Below are 17,893 nucleotides of genomic sequence, written 5' to 3'. Positions count from 1 at the left end.
GGGGCCAGGAGAACCTGTTATCCTGGGGAGAAATGCGTATACAGCCAGGGTTGCTTTGTGCATATGTGTGCGAGTGGATCAGCAGACTTGGCTCCTCAGTTGCAGAGGTCACTGTTGCTCAGAAAACGTGATTTTTATTTACAGAATGAAATGTGGTGAATGTTTACACATCACTGAAACCTCTCTGGGTTTTATGTGTTTTCTGTGTGCGGTTTCAGAGACTGCCAAGATGCTGGCCTGGGAATGTGGCTGATGCATGTTTATGGGACACAGTACTTGAGATCACACAGACTTTTCTCATTAATACCGCTATGCATTTCCAAGGCACGTCAGCATATTATTCCCTGTCCAGCACAGCTGAAAAGCAGAAGGGCTACAAGCCTCTAACCCAATCTACAAGTTAAAAGTGTGGGTTTTTTAATTTTTCACCTTTCCCTTCCATTCTCCTGCAGCTCTTTCACATGCAGCATCCTTGTCTTTCTGGCTTGTTCTACCTTTTTGTTATAGGTGGGTGATATTACCAAAGTACAAGTCCCACTTTCTGCTCTTCTGGCTTAAATATTCTAGCTACCTTTCACCAGTTGGATGCTTCTTTTTCCTCAAGCTCTTACACTATTTATGTCTTCTTTTCTATCGCATTCCAGTTTTCCATGTAATTCTCACCTCTTGTGTCTGTGAGGATGCTAAGTCTGCCATCTCTCACTTGCTGCACATCATCATGGCTTGACACAGTATCTCAACACACTCTGCCAAAATCCATTTTTCTTCTCATCTTGACAAATGCACTCTCTCAGTCTCTGAGCACTCATTTCCTTCCAAATCCAACATCTCCAGCCAGAGCTAGAAACAAGAGATGCACCTTCTGCTTTTGGTGTTGCCATCTTGCTTAAGTCAATCTTAGAACCTAGAAAACTAGGTCCTAGAAAACTGGAACAGGTTTCCCAAGGAGACTGTGGATGCCCCATCCCTGGATGCTTTCAGGGCTAGGCTGGATATGGCTCTGTGCAGCCTGGTCTGGTGGTTGACAACCCTGCCTATAGCAGGGGGGTTGAAACTCAATGATTTTTGAGGTCCTTTTCAACCAAGGCCATTCTATGATTCTATGAAATACCTCTGTTGCATGTAAGCATCGTGCACTTCCCAGAGCTGTGTTGTCCTCCTTTAGCCTGCTAATGTCATCTTTTCATCTGGGCAGATTTGCTGTTAGGGCTCTTTAGGCCCCTGCATTATAATTATTTTAATTCCTGTCTTTAGCATTGACATAAAATCTTCCACACTTTCTTCACCATTTAAAATGCAAGTGCCTATGCATCTCTATGTATTCCCATGGTATATTCCCCTTACAAAGACCTTACAAAGACCAGGCTAGATTTGGCTACAGCTTGGATGAGGTGTGGGCAACAGCACATCTTCTCCTGTCAAGTGAATTGTGGCAAATACTGCTACAAGAAAACATTAATACAATGTATTGCTGGTGAATCTGTGGTGATGAGAGTCCGTCAAATCCCTGTCTCCTCTCAGACATGTCAGATGTACCTCGCTCTACGCTACCCATACTGGTTATGGGAAGAGAACCAGGAGAGCGTATCAGATTTAATCTAAATTTTGTGCATATTCACTATAATAATGAGATTGCAGGCAGAGGCTTTCTAACCGTTATGTTACAGGAAAATTGGATTTCTGTATTTTCCCAGGTGAAATATCATTCAGATTCCATCTCTTTTTTTCCTGCCGGAAAGGTCTGCATGAGAATCATTTTTATAATCTACTTCAATTACTGCAATTGCACAAGCATAAAAACCCCACTAAGATACCAAAACTCGGAAAACTATTATAGAGCCTCAGAAATGAACTCTTAAATTGCTGTGTTACATTCATTACCTAGCTCAGTAGGCTCTCAATGGTTTATTATCATTTTAAATTCAATAAAATTGCATCTCTCAAAGGGCAGAAAATCTTCATACCATTTTTTTATTGTTTATCGAGTTAATGTAAAATCATTTCATAATGAATACATTTTCACTTTTCAGAATTTTTCTGTTTTTTAGGCAATTTTATGAGAAAATAGCTGATAGTAAGACTCCAAGTCTCTGCTCTTTGACGGAGCAGTTTTGTGTTACTATTGTTTGCTTGCTTTCTTCTCTAATGAGACACTGACCTGTAGAAGTACTAGTCACATTTAATTTAAGGGCTCCTAAGAGCAGTTCTGTACACTTCATTTCGAAGTGACTATTGCAGAGACGATGTTTGGCTTAGTGAATATTCTATTCAGAAAAAGTTTAAATTGTTCCTCAATACATAATTTTTTTTATTTGAATGTAATATTTTATGCAATCTGAAATGAAAGTTAATTTCACTGATGAACAACAACAACAACAAAAAAGCTCTTTTCGATTTTACTGAAATTATCTTTTCCCAACACAGTTTTGGTTCAGTTCTGTTCAGGCAAATCAATCCTTTACAGTTTTATTTCCAAGTGACAATCCAGCACTGTTAGATAAATCTGTGGTCACATTCTCATTTCAGTGGTAGAGATGCAGTTCAGGGAGCCTAACGTATATAGTAGCTGTTTTCAAGTATTTGACACATATGAATACAAAATACCATCTGTGACTTCAGCGATGATCCACCTGATTACAGAACAGTTTGGAGTCTGATAACTGAACTGCAACATTTCCTACCAAGTTTCTGAACTGCATCATTTTGATACAGGCTGAAATCATTGTTTCATGAGAGGGATTACTTGGTCTGTGGCAAATGGGTCCATTGGTTTGGTTTTAGCAGAGGATGTGCACAGCTGGGGAGAGTGCACATTCTGAGCAGGTTTAGCAGAGAAGTCCTGCATTGGTTACATATACATATAAGAGTCATCTCCTCTTCCACTCCACCCTTTCACCAGGACCAATCTCATCTGAGAGGAAGGCCATTGATGATGAAGAACCTCTGCACCTGAAGATCAGATTCGCTGTAAAACAAAATTCAATAGATAATATTCTATGAATACATTAAAAAAAAAGGGTGGGTTAATAGCTGAAGAATCTCATTTAGTGAAAGAATTAGCCAGGACAAATGTGCAAATAACATCCACACTCTGCTTTTGGCCACAACCAGTGCTGCAGTTCCTCTCTATTCAGGGACATCTCCACCGTTCAATCAGAAACTTTTGATCCTTAAGTACTCACCATGGTGCAAATGACTGTGATCTGGTCTTTGCTAGGCAAGCTAGTGAAAATCATTCCAATTCCAAATCCTGGGATGTTCTGGCAGTAGGAAGGTAGAGTTGAGGGAGTTCACTGAAGCATTGATCCTGTGCACTAGGTGGCTGATGAGGGTGCCTTCAAAATAATTGTGCTCATTTCACAGGTATCCTGAACTGTGCATTATGTCTTACGCACTTGTGGTATCTCTTCAGTCTGCAGCCAGTCTTGATACCATAAGTTGAGAGTGACTGCCAAAATGGACTGCCAAAATGGATCTAGAGCCTTATCACAAGCCTTTGGTGCTTGTATATCAGTTACAGATGGCACTGAGCTTCCAGAAGTTATGCACTAAGCATTTCCAGGTGTACAACAAAGAAGTTTGGAGAGAGACTGTAGAACCTTTCAGAAGATGGTCTTTCACAGGCAAATGCACAATAACAGAGAAGAAATTTTGCTCAGTCAATCTTCACAAATGTGGGTCTGAAAAAACATAAATTTGAGTCACTTTGAAAGCCTACTGGGCCATCAGGTGTCTTGCCCATACATTGAGACAAACAAACAAATAAAAAATAAAAAATAGAAAAACCCACCTCCTTTGTACCTGTGAGTTTGCTTTTCTTATCTGTAAGATGGTTCTAGCATAAAGAAATTGGATGCAGTGCGCCCTATCAAGGGACACCATGCTGTGTGGGCATGGTGGCCTCATGGAAGTTTCTTGGCTGGGTCCTGTGGTGTGAACATGGTGATAGAGCTGCTGAAGGCAACCCATCTCAGTGTCTGCAAGTTGCTCCATTATTTGCAGGAAGCAAGTCTAAAATCTTTCTTTAAAAATGTTTTCTGCTTGGGGCAGAATTTCAGCTTGGAGACCTTGGAGATGATGTGCCTGGTGCTCCCTCTGGCTACAGGGAGAGAGGCTGGGAATTTTCCTTGGTGCACCTGTCTCTCCTGCACAGGGAGTTTTTTTCTTTGTTTCTCTCTAAACAGAAGAGAATGTTATCACTAACTACAGATGTGTCTTTGTTTTCTGTTTGCTATTTTAGCCTCCCAAAACAAAGGCAGTAAGATAAATCTTTCTTAAAGAAATACGTATGTATGAGCCAGAATGCCTGCACTCTTCCTGCCTTGCTGCATTCATTTTGGTCTTACCCCAAATTTTGGGATTCTTGTAACACAATTATTGGAGAGGACATAATAAAGTTATCAGTAACAGGTAGTAAGGAAAGTTATTCAGATCTAGATGCCTATGAGGAGGGTTTGGGGGGTGTTTCTGCTTTATTTGGCTCTTTATTGTACCATCAGATTATCCTTTACCATTTACAGCTTCATTCTTAACAGCTGAGAATTGTCATGTCTTGCAGATCACTGAACTGATACCATGAATCAGTAGGGAAATGGAATCGTTTTAGGATGTCTGCATGTCATATAAAGCAAATAGAATGATTTTCTTTTAATACAAAAATGTCAAATCTAAAAGGTCACCGCATCCCTAGCAAAACCAGTGCTACTATGGCCTGTGTATGATATGGGATGTGCTGCATATGTTCCTCAGATATTAACAGCTAAACTGTGATCTGAATAGTAAAGAAAGAGAGATAAGCAGCATTAGGGTGCCATGATGCCTTCCACTGGCCAATTGGAAGGATACTCACTGCTTCAAGTTGCTCTGCAGACAGCTATAGCCTGCTACTCTGGGATCCCAAGCCGTGACTCTACCTGCTAGCAATGTTATAGGCTGAGCAATCTGTAAGACTCTTGTCTTTGTGTATGTGGAGAGAATATCTTGGGTTCCAAAATCCACAGTGGCTATGGCACACTATTATTGCTTCTATACAGGACAGTGAAGTATGATTTCATGGAAATAACAGTTTTTATGGCATGAGTTGCAAGGGGATGGGTACTCCAGCCTTTTTACCACTAAGCATTACAATGTAAGAAGAACTCTTTTACCTCTGTGTAGGATTTGTGTACTTAAGCAGGCTGTGTGTTCAGAATCACGATGCAACACAGACTGCAATGAACAGCTTCCAATACTCAGTGAAAATACCTAAAGCTGATCTTTCTCCCCTTTGTGGCACCAGCACATCCACTTGCTTCCTATCTTTCTTCACCTGTCCCCTCATCGCAGTGACTGCACCTCAGTGCATCTGGCAGATTATAAACTTAAAGGCTTTTTTCAAGTGTTAATGAGGTGAGCTGCTTTTCCCACTATGAACGCTTGGTGTGTTTCTATATAAGAGCCCTGAACAGCTTCAGCAGTTTTACTAAGCTGCACGGCGTTATTGATTTCTCCAGCTTCTGCTGTGAGAGGTTTGTGGTAAAAAGCAGTGACTCAGCTGGTGTGCTCAGTGGAGCTGTTTTACATGCTCAAATTGTGCTGCTGCTGCTGCTGAGTGGTTAAAAAAAAAATAAAAAATCAAAGGCAAGCCTTTAATTTGTTTGAAGTAAAGTGTAGGCAGCAGCAAGGCTTTCTGGCAGAGACTGTTGCAAATACTCTTAACCTCTTGATTCTTGGAGGACAACCCTATGTGATTCTGCAGCAAAAAAAAAAAACAAGAGAATAGCAAGACTGGTTCTCCAACTTCCCTCCTAGAACAAGAAAGGTAAGAGCAATTCCACCCTGAGCATCTAAAGTGACTGAAGGGAGAAAAGCCTAGAAATGCTGCCTGTCTGCTGAAACAGTGCAGCCACAAACAGCAGGGCTTGTGTTGGCAGTCACAGTGCTCCTGCTCCCTACCTGCATGTCTTCACTGCTTGCCTGGCTGTTGCAGTGATTTACTGAGGCTGACCAACACCTTTCATGCCATTCCACAGGAAGCCTGCATATGTCAAATGCTTTCTGTTGCAAGCCAAAACAAACCTCATAAATTCTCACAGAGAGGGAAGTCAATAAGTGTGCCGCTTAAGGAAGGAGAGAATAACATAACATGGCTGTCCTGGGAGAAGAAGTTGGAATGAATCATATTTTTCTGGAAAATAATAAGTTGTTTGTGCCTGTGATCCTTTTTGTCTGTAGACTGGGACTCCTACAAGCATTCAGATCACCCCAGAATTACAGAAGTGTTGGTGAGAAGACACCCTCTAGAGGTATTCAACCTCCTACTAAGAGGTTTTTAGGATTATCACCAACACAAAATTAAGTTATCCATGGCTTTGCCCAGTCAAATATCAAAAACCTCCAAGGATGGAGTTTCTACAACCGTGCTGGACGACATGCTTTGGTACTGCACTATCACCCTAGTAAAGCCTTTTATCCTAATGTCCATTCTCTACCTCCCAAACCAGAGTCTGTGGCCATTTCCTGTTGTCAAAGGGTCACTATCAAAAATTTTACCCCACTGTCTTTGTAAGTGCCTTCTGAGAAGAAGTAGGCTGCTATTAGATTGCCCCTTGGCCTCCTCTTCATTGATCGAATGAGCCTGATCTGAATTACCTTCAGTTTCTCCACAACCAATCAACCTGAGAGCTTCACCAGTGCAGCAACACCAGGACTTCCAAGTAGCCCATAGATAAGCGGCTGAAGTACTCGGGGTCCTCATGCTGCCCACCACAGACCTAGGACACTGCTTTGAGACTACAGCTCTCATCTCTATATGTCTGTCTGGTGTTTGGAGGACTATGGCAGGTAGGCAGATGTGCTGGCAGGCACTCTGGCAGTTGCCTGTAGGAAACAGCCTGGATGCGTTGAAACAGAACTATTTTTTAGCAAAGCTTTTATGTTTTGAAACCCTGCTGTTTATATATCCCAACAAAACTCCTGAAATAGTATGGGTTACTTCAGGTGAAGGGTGCTGGCTGCAAAGAGGAATACGTTTGAAGTACTTAACCCATGCATGCACTCTGAATTGTTCAATGGCACCTCTCTCTAAGGCAGAAATTGAGAAAAATAGAGAACAGACTGACCTGAATTGAAACAGCTTGACAACAAGCCCAGTTGTAGAAAGACTGCAACACAGAAAGCTCACAGTGGGATCTCTGAAATTAGGTGACCTGGGATCTTGGGAAATGAGCACGGGTATGCTGACTCATTGTCTGCAATAATCTCTCAGGTACTGCCAGACCCCTTCTAGGTTGGTGAGACCTTGAACTGCCAAGTATTTGAAAACAGTTTTAGTTTTATTTAATGCTTTGGTAATTATAAGAAAACTCTCTCACCCTTTTGAGTCCTATGAGAGCTGCTATGGTGCAACAGCAGAACTGCTCCCTTTCAAGGTCTGTTCTCTCTCTGGATGAATGCATTCAGCGACCTTGGCAGAGGTACAGAAGAAAACTTTTACCAAAGCAATGGATTGTTTTTCATTTATTTCAAGATTAGACACAAACATACTTTTCATCAGATACGCAGATTTTCCTCCCTCTTCAATAAAGGGATTTTCAAGTGAAGAGAAAACCCACATACTCCAGCTGTTTGGTTTCTGCTGCCCTCCTACAGCATCCCAAGATAGCAGATAAAAACCTACTGTTTTGAATCCTCTTTTCTGAGTCCAGTATTCAAATTATAATGCAAAATTGCTATCTATATCAACAACTTTATCTCTCTGGTGACTTAACTGATTTTTCTTAGCTAAACATGCAAAGATGCGATATGTTTTCCTTCATCTGGGAGTATACAGGAACGGTATTGAGACACAGATGATGGGAATTTGGAAGATTCCCAATTTAAACAGAGGATTTGCTATGGTGGATCAAACAAGCTTCCTATCCTACCCTCCACCATCCAATCAGGACTACTGCATTTGGTAATGACTGGGATTCATGTCTGAGGGAAATGGGAAAAGCTACCTGTCACTGATGCTCTACGCCAGCAGTGCAGTAGTGTAGATGGGGAAAGGGAGATTTTCTTCTGATCTTGGAAAAGAGCAGCTTAAAAAATGAAGTTGCCACTGTGCAGGTCAACAGATGTTGTAATCAATTTCAAAAATTCATCTTATAGAAAAGGAGAAGTTAGTGCTATAGTACTCTCAAGAAACATCAGACACTGCTATTACTGATAATAAGCTACATATTTTTAAATTAAAGTCTGTACATCTTGTAAAAGGTTGTGTTATAAAACGTTTTTTAAATTTGCTTGTACACCATTCTAGGCTGATGCTTCCATGCATTTCTGACAAATGATTCCTTAATGTTGGCAAGTTGTCTGTGGGATGTAGCCATGTAGTTATAAGGAGAATCGTCTCCAGCTACGAGTGTACCGCTCCTCAGTAACTTCCATCATGAAACAACTCCAAAACTCCTTGCAGAATTATTCTGCAGTTATTCTAAAAGAAAAAGCACTGCATAGGTTTTCAAAGGAAGTAATGTCGCTTTCTGTTATCACAACATCAGTGAATGCAAGCAGATTACCAATCCTCTCTTAATCTTGCAAAGGCTATTACGGTGAATGCCAATATAAATGTATTGTAGACAATCATGTTCATTCATTCCCTTCAACCTACTACTTTTCTTTTTAGTAGGTGAAGGCATTACAGTTGCAATATTAATGATGAAAATACTTGACCAGTGCCTTTGAATTAGAAGTTATCTGGCTTTACAAAATCATTTGGTCTTAATTCACTGTCCTTATAATGACTTCGTTCTCTTAAGTTAATCCTGGAGTTTAATTACTGCAAGTTCATCAGTGACAAAACAAAATACGGACATTACCTATTTTATCAGCATCAAGCTTTACTCCTCACCTGTGTGTATGGCTTTTTGTAGACAGCGGCATCAGCAGCTGCTCTAAGAAGGTTTGTTCACAGCAGTACATGGCTGATGATAAATATTTGCCCACTTCCAAAAGATTTCCTTATTTACCTTTTTGTTAAACACTGTTAATGTGATTTTCATTAGTCCCTCTAGAAGGGCTAATCAGCACAATTTACCTGAGCACACAGCACACTGAGGGACTTATCGGTACATGATTAACATAACCATGGTACCAGAGCTACCATTACAGCATCACATATTTACAGGGAAGATGTGATATAATACACAAGTGAGACAAAGCCTTTCAGATCACTGCATAACTTTTCTGGTTCACTGGTTTTGCTTCAGAAGCCGTTGTTCCTCCTTGGAAGTGGCTTAGCAACCCAGTAGCTCTTCACCACCTTTCTGAAGGCAGAACCATGGGCCATGGAAGAACCAACCTTAGGCCCAGCTCATATCCTAGGCCTCTCTGAACAATATTGCCTGCTGTTAATATTCCAGGTGTGGCTCCCCGATTTCCTCTTTCCTGGTTGTTACCTCATATAGAATGACAGCAAGCCATGGTGCCAATGGCTTCCCCACCAGCTTGTCCCCAGACCTGCTCTCGAGGCTTCACACACATCAACACTCAGCCAGGCTGGCCAAGGTCATGGCAGCCCTTGGTTTCCTCATGTCTGGGATCTCTTGTAAGGTACATGCCGGAGGAGAGAAAACTGTCAGTTCTAAAGGTTGCTGGCCTTAATGGAGAGGCAGCGCTCAGCCTGCACCAGATTTCTCTGGAAAGGTAGTTCACAGACGCCGTTGTATTTATGGTTTCCTCTCTTGATTGGGCCATAAAGTGGAATAAATACCAGATAGACAGACAGAGAAATGAGTGGATATTTGTCTGGCTGACTTTCACTTTACAAGCCATATATTGGGCTAAGGCAGCTGCTATTAAATTTCACCTCGAAATTCAATTGCAGCCTTCTGATAAGAATTGGCCTGTTTAAATCTTGTCTTCTGCAGAGGCTTTTTTTTTTTTTTTTTTCTAGGCAAAAGTGTTCTGTAATGCACTTCTGCCAGCCAGAGGCAGACAGCTAGTAAGCATGGGAAGCTGAAAGGCCTACTTACACCTTGAAGCCTGAGACCTGCTCTTCTGAGCCTGCAGAGAAACACCATGGTCCAACACTTTTAAAGCCCCAACTCAAGTTCTACCAACAGAAATTCTCTTAGACATTACATAGAAACTGACAGCACTCTACTAAATCTTTTATGGATGGATCCAGTCCTATCATCTTCTGAACACCTCAGCAGATTAGTACAGCCATAGTTAGTACAACCAACGTACAACCAACCAACAACCATAGAACCAGCAAGTAAAAACATAGAATCATAGAATCATCTGAATAGGAAGGGGAGCTTAAAGTTCACTTACAGCTACATCAGGTGTCTCAGAGCCCAGACCCAATGGCTCTTTCCACATAAAGCACAGAGACAACAAATTACAAGTCTAAAATTCTCTGTTGCATCTACTGTTTGAACCTGAATCAATGGCATTCCAGATAAAAATCTCTTCCTGGGCAAACACAGTGGATGAGCATAATAATGCCTGAGAGCTGTGGCTGCTGTTGGGTGCATGCCACTGAGCACAGAGCATCAGCTAGGGCTGCTCACAGGCATGGCAGGGGCTGCTGTAGCAGGTGAAAATAATCTCCTGGGGCTCAGTGGAACTGGAGGGAAGCCTATTATTCTCTGCACTAGAGTTGCTCCAGAATAAAGGACCCAGAGGCCAAACCCATTAAAAACTTAGAAAACGAACAACTTGGACCAGAGGAATGCTATTTGCATTCATATTAAAAATCATCAAGGTGTGTCAGATTCTTGGGGTTTTTACATACCAGAGAAACTTCACAGATCTTGCTCCCCCCACCCCGTATTAGAAACGCAATTTAAAAACATAACTAGGAGATTAAAAAGACCTCACCTTGCATTTCTTTTCCACATATCTTTGTTAGGTGTTGACTAACTTATAATTTCTCTTAATGAGTATTTTCTTTTCCACAACTGATCAGAAGCTTTTTATGAAGACCTTTGACCAGATGAGAAATCCTGTCTCTTAAAAACTGAATCTTTTCACAGCAGAGTTCTGGGATCTGTGCAAAGCTTTTCAAGCAGGTTCAGAGGTCTGCCACAGCATTTCTGCAGTGAGAGATTTATCCTAGCAATCCCAGCAGTGTTTTCCAGCAATCTGGTAGCAGATCTCCCCAGTGTCCTTTTTCCTGTAGATCTTTTCTTGTGGAGAGCTCAGAAGTTTCTTTAGGGATAGGTTAGGAGTGGGAGGTGGTTAAGGGAATGGGAAGAGGCTGGAGCTGTGGCATCATCCTGTGTCACAGATAAGCAGGGGAGTGGAGCAGAGGCCCATAGCCTCTCCCTGCATCTGCCACCCTACTATCTTCACAGCAGATCTGGGAAGCCTTCCTGGAAGAGGTCAGGGAGTTTCTATGGGAGAAAGAAATGGAAATATTTAGAAATGTTTCTTCAGCCAGATGTACTTTCTTTCTCTTTCTCTCCCACTCTCTTCTTAATGGGATCTGTTGCCTCAACATTTCTGTGCTTTTGTCTCCAGTTCTATTCTGCTCATACACTAAAGCAGCAATTTTGCTCAAGAGATTTATAGCAATAGAAAATAGAAGACAAAAGTCTCATTGATGATTTTAGACAACAAAGGAAAAACTGAACAAGAAGGTAATTAAAGTAAAATCCTGAAAGCTCTTCATTCTACAAGGTAAAAAAAAAAGTGTCTCTAAATCCCACTTTAATTTTTCTTGTCATATTGACTATCCAGTACAAAATGAATAGACAAAATGTTCTGGTGTATCTGCCTTTCTATACATGTTTTCATTCTTTTTCCTGTGCTTACATTACAAAAGGTTGAGAAACTGAAAGCAGTTTTGTGCACAAAAGAAGGGTATTTGCTCTGGAGATGCCTATTAGGCTTTAAACCTATTTGAAATAATGAATTGCTATTTACTGTAATTAAATATAAAACACTAATTGACTGAATGTTATTTAAATAAAGCAAACCAACAATAATTTATACAGTTTGCATTTAGTCTTATGGAAATCTGCCTTTGTACAAAAACACTGTCTTCTAACCTTTAATCAAGAACTCCGAGCCAATCACAGGAAGCATGTTTCAGTTCCAGACCTGAGACTTGCATTCTTCTATGTATTGTAATATTGTATTATTGCGTAGAATTACTGTTTGAATAGCTTATGAGAGAATTCTACCAGTAAAAACCACGTTTCCTTCACTGCAGATATTTTTCTCCACATCAGTACCATTGGAAAGATGTACATGAACAGCATTATTGAATTACTGGAATACACACCATATATATCACTTGATAATCTGGGCCTGGAAAATTATACCAAAGACTATCTCTCTCAAGTGCCCTGGCACCAGTAAGATGCTTTCCTACAGTGAAACTTCCAGGGAATAGCTGACTTTATTAAATGTTGCTCAGATTTGAATCCATGGAAGTTAGTTACTTCTGTCCCACATGGCATTTTGAAGGACTGCTGGTGAAATCTCTTTTGGGGCAGAAGGTCTTTGCCTCTGGGAGACCTTAGTTTACCCAAAAGCTTCTTCGGATCAGAGAAGCACAACAATGCACGCACTAGTTATGGTGCAGACAATTACCATGGCCAAAAAATCCTTTGGCTATATGCTGTTGTGCTCCAGCTGTTACCTTACCCTAATGTCCCCTTTTGTATGGAGCCTGCTTACTAACATAGCATTGAGCCACAGGGTTTGCCACCAGGATCAGCCACTAAGCCACTTAAGTGCCAGCCCAGGTACGATTTCTCTTTCCTACTGCACTAAGTGCAGCCATTTCCCAATGCTCCAGAGCAAATACTATAATCCCTTAAAACTGAGTAGCTGCTAGGCTTTTTGGAGCAAAATCTGTGAAGGAAAAGTGTTTTCTTCTTGGCTTTATGGGAGAGAAAATGAACAATGGCTCCACTGCACAATGGGAATTTGCTTTCAAGCAGCATCCGAATGCTTCACCAGCAAGGCAAATACTTCTGCGCCTGATGAATCATTGAACTGGGTGTATTAGGACAAATGAGAGCACACCCTGCATTAGTATGTAAACCCCACAGTCTCCACCTTGCTCAGAGGACAGCACTGGCAATACTGCACTAAGCCATAGTCAGAGTTATGCCATTTACTATAAGGAGGTGTTCCCAAGCTTTCCTTCCTGTGGTAGTGTAGTGGTAGTGCTGCCGACTGCTATTTCTGCGGTGGGGTTTTGTGGAAAAAAAGCCAAATTTCATCAGTTCCTTAAGCCTCCAAATTTCCCAAGAGCCACTGTTAGTAGCAGACAGAGAGATTTAATTTTACATCTTCAGCTCCGTCTCCTCCTAAGCAGAGGAAAGTGTTTGCACTGGTTTTGTGCAGCTATCGTCTCTCAAACCCCAGCGTTCAACCTGGCTAATCCCCATAACTTCTCTGTGCACACACAATACAAACAGCCACCTTTCCCAATATTTTACCTTCTTTTTTTCTGTTTGCATAACCCTTGTGAGGCTTGCAGGCTGCATCAAGTTCCTGCAGGGAGGTGGCAAAATCGCAGCAAATGATTTGCTCTATAATTTCCCAAAGATCAAAGTTTAGTTATCATTAGAATGTAAATGTCACAATATTATGCAACTGATGCATCAGGACAGGACACATCTTCCACTTTGAAAGCGTTCCTATGAAATGTGACATTTTTGTAACATCTGAGGAAAGGCTGTTTAGTTTTTTTTTCCTCTTTAGTGATCTTTGTCAGCTTTTTTGAACAGTGTCAGTGTGGTACTCCCACCTGCTAAAATCACATTTGAAATAAAGGATTTCAAAACATCTTTCTCTTTTCTGAACTGGTCCCAGCACCCACTTTATTATTTTATGAAGCCTGTTTCTCAAGGCAAGAAGAAAGGCTGTTGAGTTGATGGATATCAAGAAAGCATGCCTTGTAATCAGTTTATGAATATTCTTTAATTACCAGCATACCACAGCAAGAGGTGGGCTGCTGCTGTGTACACTGTGAGCCTGTGGGACAGCGTCCATAGGAGAAAAACAAGAGGATAAAATTTGATTAAATTGTTGGGGTTTTTTTTTTTGAATAATAAAATGATGTATTTTAAAATCCTATGAGTTCATTACTACCACAGAAATGACGGCCCATAAAGTATCTCAGTGTGTCCAAGGCTGCAAACAGCTGGTGGTCCCGAAACAGTATAATTTCTTGGGCTTTGCTTCTGGAATCAGCTCGAGATTGCATCAGAAGTTGCTGTTTTCTAAAGCTTCCATATAAACAAATGCTGTATGCCACGTATTGATACAAACTGTAATGTCAGAGAGCAGCAGCTAGCAATCAGCTATCAAGCAAATTTTACCAAAGCCATCATCCCCAGCAAGAGCTCTTAATGTCAGGATGTCTCTCAATTTTTCCAGTCCCTCGGGGCAGTGTCATTCAACAGCAATGTTTCAGGGGAACATATCAGGCAGTTTTCACTTCTTTAAGTGCCATGATGATTTAGTGGGAATTCTGTTCCAGAAATGGCCACAGCAGAAACAGAAATGTTTCTGGATTTTTGATGGGTCTCTACCATTCTACTTTCCTTTCATTGGAATAATCCACTGACTGTTTAGAAATCATTGTTAAGATAAATTCCCATCTCAAATACAGAGTGGGGTGCATGTGCAAATGTTACCGGTCTGAGCCTGACGAACCATTGCTTGTGGAAAGCAGGAAGGAAAAATTCCAAATGTAATGTCTAAAAGTAGAAATAAAAGGAATATGTGCTACAGATAATAAAGGAAAAACCTTACATGTAATAAAAATAAGAGAAGTGAGGGGAAAGAAAACTAAACTTCAGGTTTATTCCAACTCCATTTAAAAGAAAAGGAGTAAAACAACATTTGTGAGATGCTGAAATCTTACCCTGCATGCGCCACCACCGATGTAGATGTGGTTCATGTTATCAGCTTGTGTTTGCCTGTTTCTTCTCCAGTGAGTCAATTAAACCAACAGGAGCGATGTTCCCAGCCATGTGTTACATAAAGCAGTGATGGTTGGCACTGTAGAATGATTACACTGTACCCTGTGCGTTGCACTATTGCTTGAACTCAGCAGCCTAGAAACACTTCTTCACAGGCCAATCCAGCCTCATAAATGATTAATGGAGCTACACAGCCCAGGATGAGGTATTTATTCAGGGCCCTAGAGAGGATAGAGCAGCGGGTACTGGTTAGGGGCTGGGATGCAGACCAACACTGAACCTAGAATCGTTTGAGTTGAGGGGACCTTTAAAGGCCACCTGGTCCAACGCCCCTCCTGTCCCAACAGGAACATCTACAGCTGGGTTACATTGCTCAGAGCCCAGTCCAGTCTGACCTTGAATGTCTCCATGGATGGGGCATCCAGCACTTCCCTGGGCAACCTGTGCATGTGCTTCACCACCCTGATTGTAACAACCTTTTTCTATCTACATCCAATCTAATTTTCCCCTCTTTTAGGTTGAAAAAAACATTTCCCTTTGTCCTATCACTACAGACCCTGCTAAAGAATCTGTACCCTTCTTTCTTATAGCCTCCCTTTATATACTGAAAGGCTGCTATCAGGTCACCTCGCAGCCTTCTCTTCTCCAGGCTGAACAGCCCTAGCTCTCTCAATGTGAGCCTGTTCTCACATTGGAGGTGTTCTGTGGCCCTCCTCTGGATGTTCCCCAACAGGTCCACGCCCCTCCTGTACTGAGGACTCCACATCTGGATGCGTTCCTCCAAGTGAGATCTCACCTGCACAGAGCAGAAGGGCAGGATCACCTCCATCGCCCTGCTGGCCACGCTTCTTTTGATGCAGCTCAGAATACGGTTGGCTTTCTGGGCAGTGAGGGCACACTGCTGGCTCAACATCAAGATTTACCTTTTTGCCAGACATCACAAGGGGATTGTGCATCATAAAGCTTTTCTCCTGCTGTGTCACATGATTTAGTAATATTTACTCTTCCCTTACATGTTACAGAGAAGGTAAGAAGCAAAGAGATAACATACTGTGTTATGACAATAAATAACATAAAGAAATAGTTTTCCCTGCACTTCCCTGTATTACTCTCAACAGACACTTTCTGCATGAAGATGCCAGTGTGCTCTACAACGCACAGAGTCTAAAGAAATTTGACAGATAGAATTCCAGTTCCTCTGAAATCATTAGTAGAATTTCACTGACTCCAGACAAGCCAGTATGTATGCTGGGATACATACAGAAGGCATCCATCTGAGTTCAGGCTGGCCAAGCCTGAAAGATCTCTACATATGCATTACATCACCTTTATTGCCATTTAGAAGTATTGCTGGATAGTGCTAGCTGCCTATAGCAAGAGAAGCAGACAGTGATTGAGAGGGTCACTGGAAATTGCATATTGGTAAATTCTATCTTGTTTCAATATTGAAATCTTTAAGAGGAGTGTTAGTGCCAATTAAGGAGAAATGTATTAATGGACAATTCTTATCTGAAAGAAAACAAGTGTCCCAGACAATATGTTTTTTGCACATTTTGGCTTGGCCATCTTGAGCAATACTTGCAGTCTTCACCGGCCGAGGGATTTTGCTTAGTGCAGCCAGAATTATACCCTGTAAAAACTCTGATAGCAATTGGAAAGGAAACAAAGATTCAAAAGTAGCTTTCATTTGGATATTTGGGGGAGGGTGGTGCAGCATGTAGTTTTTTCTTTTTTTCAAACCCTGTTCGTATTTCTAATTGTTTTGGTTTGGTTTTTTTTTTTTGTGTAGTTAAACATTATCAGCTTACACCATTTTATCATCATCCCTGTGTGGCGGGCAACTTAAATAAAGTCTAGTTTTCATCCTCTGTTGTTGTAACCCGAATTCTGTTTAGATATGATAATTTGTACAAAGAGCTATGGTTATTACTTATTGCAATGCTGCAGTGCAGTTCATATTGAAAACCTAAGTGACAAAGAGCTTAATTAACTGTGATTTATATTGATCTATATGATCATAAAATCACCAGAGTTTGGAATAACTTAATTTGTTTCTAATAAATGTTGCCTGAAAGATTAGCAATTACAGACACAAACCAATTGCTGGCTTAAAGTGTAGTAAATTTAGACACAAAAGCAGTCACATCACATTTCATAACAAAGCCTACTAAGTCAAACCAAAGGTTAATTTGTTTTTATAAGACACTGAAAGTGCAGTAGCACCTATAACAGGTGAAGTTTCTAATCTTTTCCAGCTCTAAACTCACATCTGCATTCCTGAGGTTTCCAAAAGCATTTATGTTTGGCTTAAGATCTGTAAGCACAATCCAGAAGCCATCTTGTTGACTTAAATGGGCAATGTTGATATTACTCTTGTACTTTGTTGGAGTGAGAAATCCTGAGCAGACTCAAAGTTTGAGAGCTTGTGATGAATGCGCAGGTAAATCCCAAAGAACTTGGAGATCAAGAGTTGTTTGGCAAAGCCAGCAGCTGTTGACAGACCTGTGTGCTAGCTGGGTAAGTGACAAACTAATAATTAAAAAAAAAACAACAAAAATAGAATGTCATTCTTTCCAGTTAATTCTCTCTATATTTCATGTGATGGCAAAAGGATGGTGAAGACACTGTATTAACAGTTCTGGTATGGTAACACATGACATGGGTCTTTCTAAGAGTTCTTTATAACCTCTCCTAAAAGCTTATGCTCTGAACCATGACATTAGGGCTCCAGTTCTGAAGAAACTGAAAAGAAAAAGGAGCTACAAGATGAAAGTAACCATCCCATTTGCTGAAAGGAGACTGATGAACACCATGCCTTGATTTAAATGACCTCTGAAGGCAGCATGGAGTCACCAAAGTTGGAAAAGACCTCTAAGATCATCCAGTCCAAACATCCAACTATCACCAATAGTTCCTACTAAACCAGTAGGTTCCTCAGTACAACATCTACAGGTTTCTTGAACACCTTCAGAGACATT

The 17,893-nt window shown here is 41.0% G+C and overlaps 1 long non-coding RNA gene across 2 annotated transcripts; it reads right to left on the bottom strand.

The window, feature by feature from the left end:
- Window positions 1-2,388: 2,388 nt before the first annotated feature.
- LOC122179181 lies at window positions 2,389-15,017 on the bottom strand. 2 transcript variants are annotated; one of them, XR_006178563.1, is made up of 5 exons: window positions 14,858-15,017; window positions 10,849-11,363; window positions 7,353-7,444; window positions 3,183-3,680; window positions 2,389-2,965 (listed from the first exon to the last, which is right to left on the bottom strand). It is a non-coding gene; the product is annotated as an uncharacterized LOC122179181 (long non-coding RNA). The 2 variants fall into 2 exon arrangements; XR_006178564.1 differs by lacking the exon at window positions 7,353-7,444.
- Between the last annotated feature and the right edge of the window lie 2,876 nt (window positions 15,018-17,893).

This window comes from Lagopus leucura, unplaced genomic scaffold (assembly GCF_019238085.1).
Source record: "Lagopus leucura isolate 7727_CA_CO unplaced genomic scaffold, USGS_WTPT01 Super-Scaffold_100002, whole genome shotgun sequence".
Taxonomy (NCBI): Eukaryota; Metazoa; Chordata; class Aves; order Galliformes; family Phasianidae; genus Lagopus; species Lagopus leucura.
Note: the sequence above shows the minus strand (reverse complement) of the source record. Positions and strands in the feature narration are given on the sequence as shown.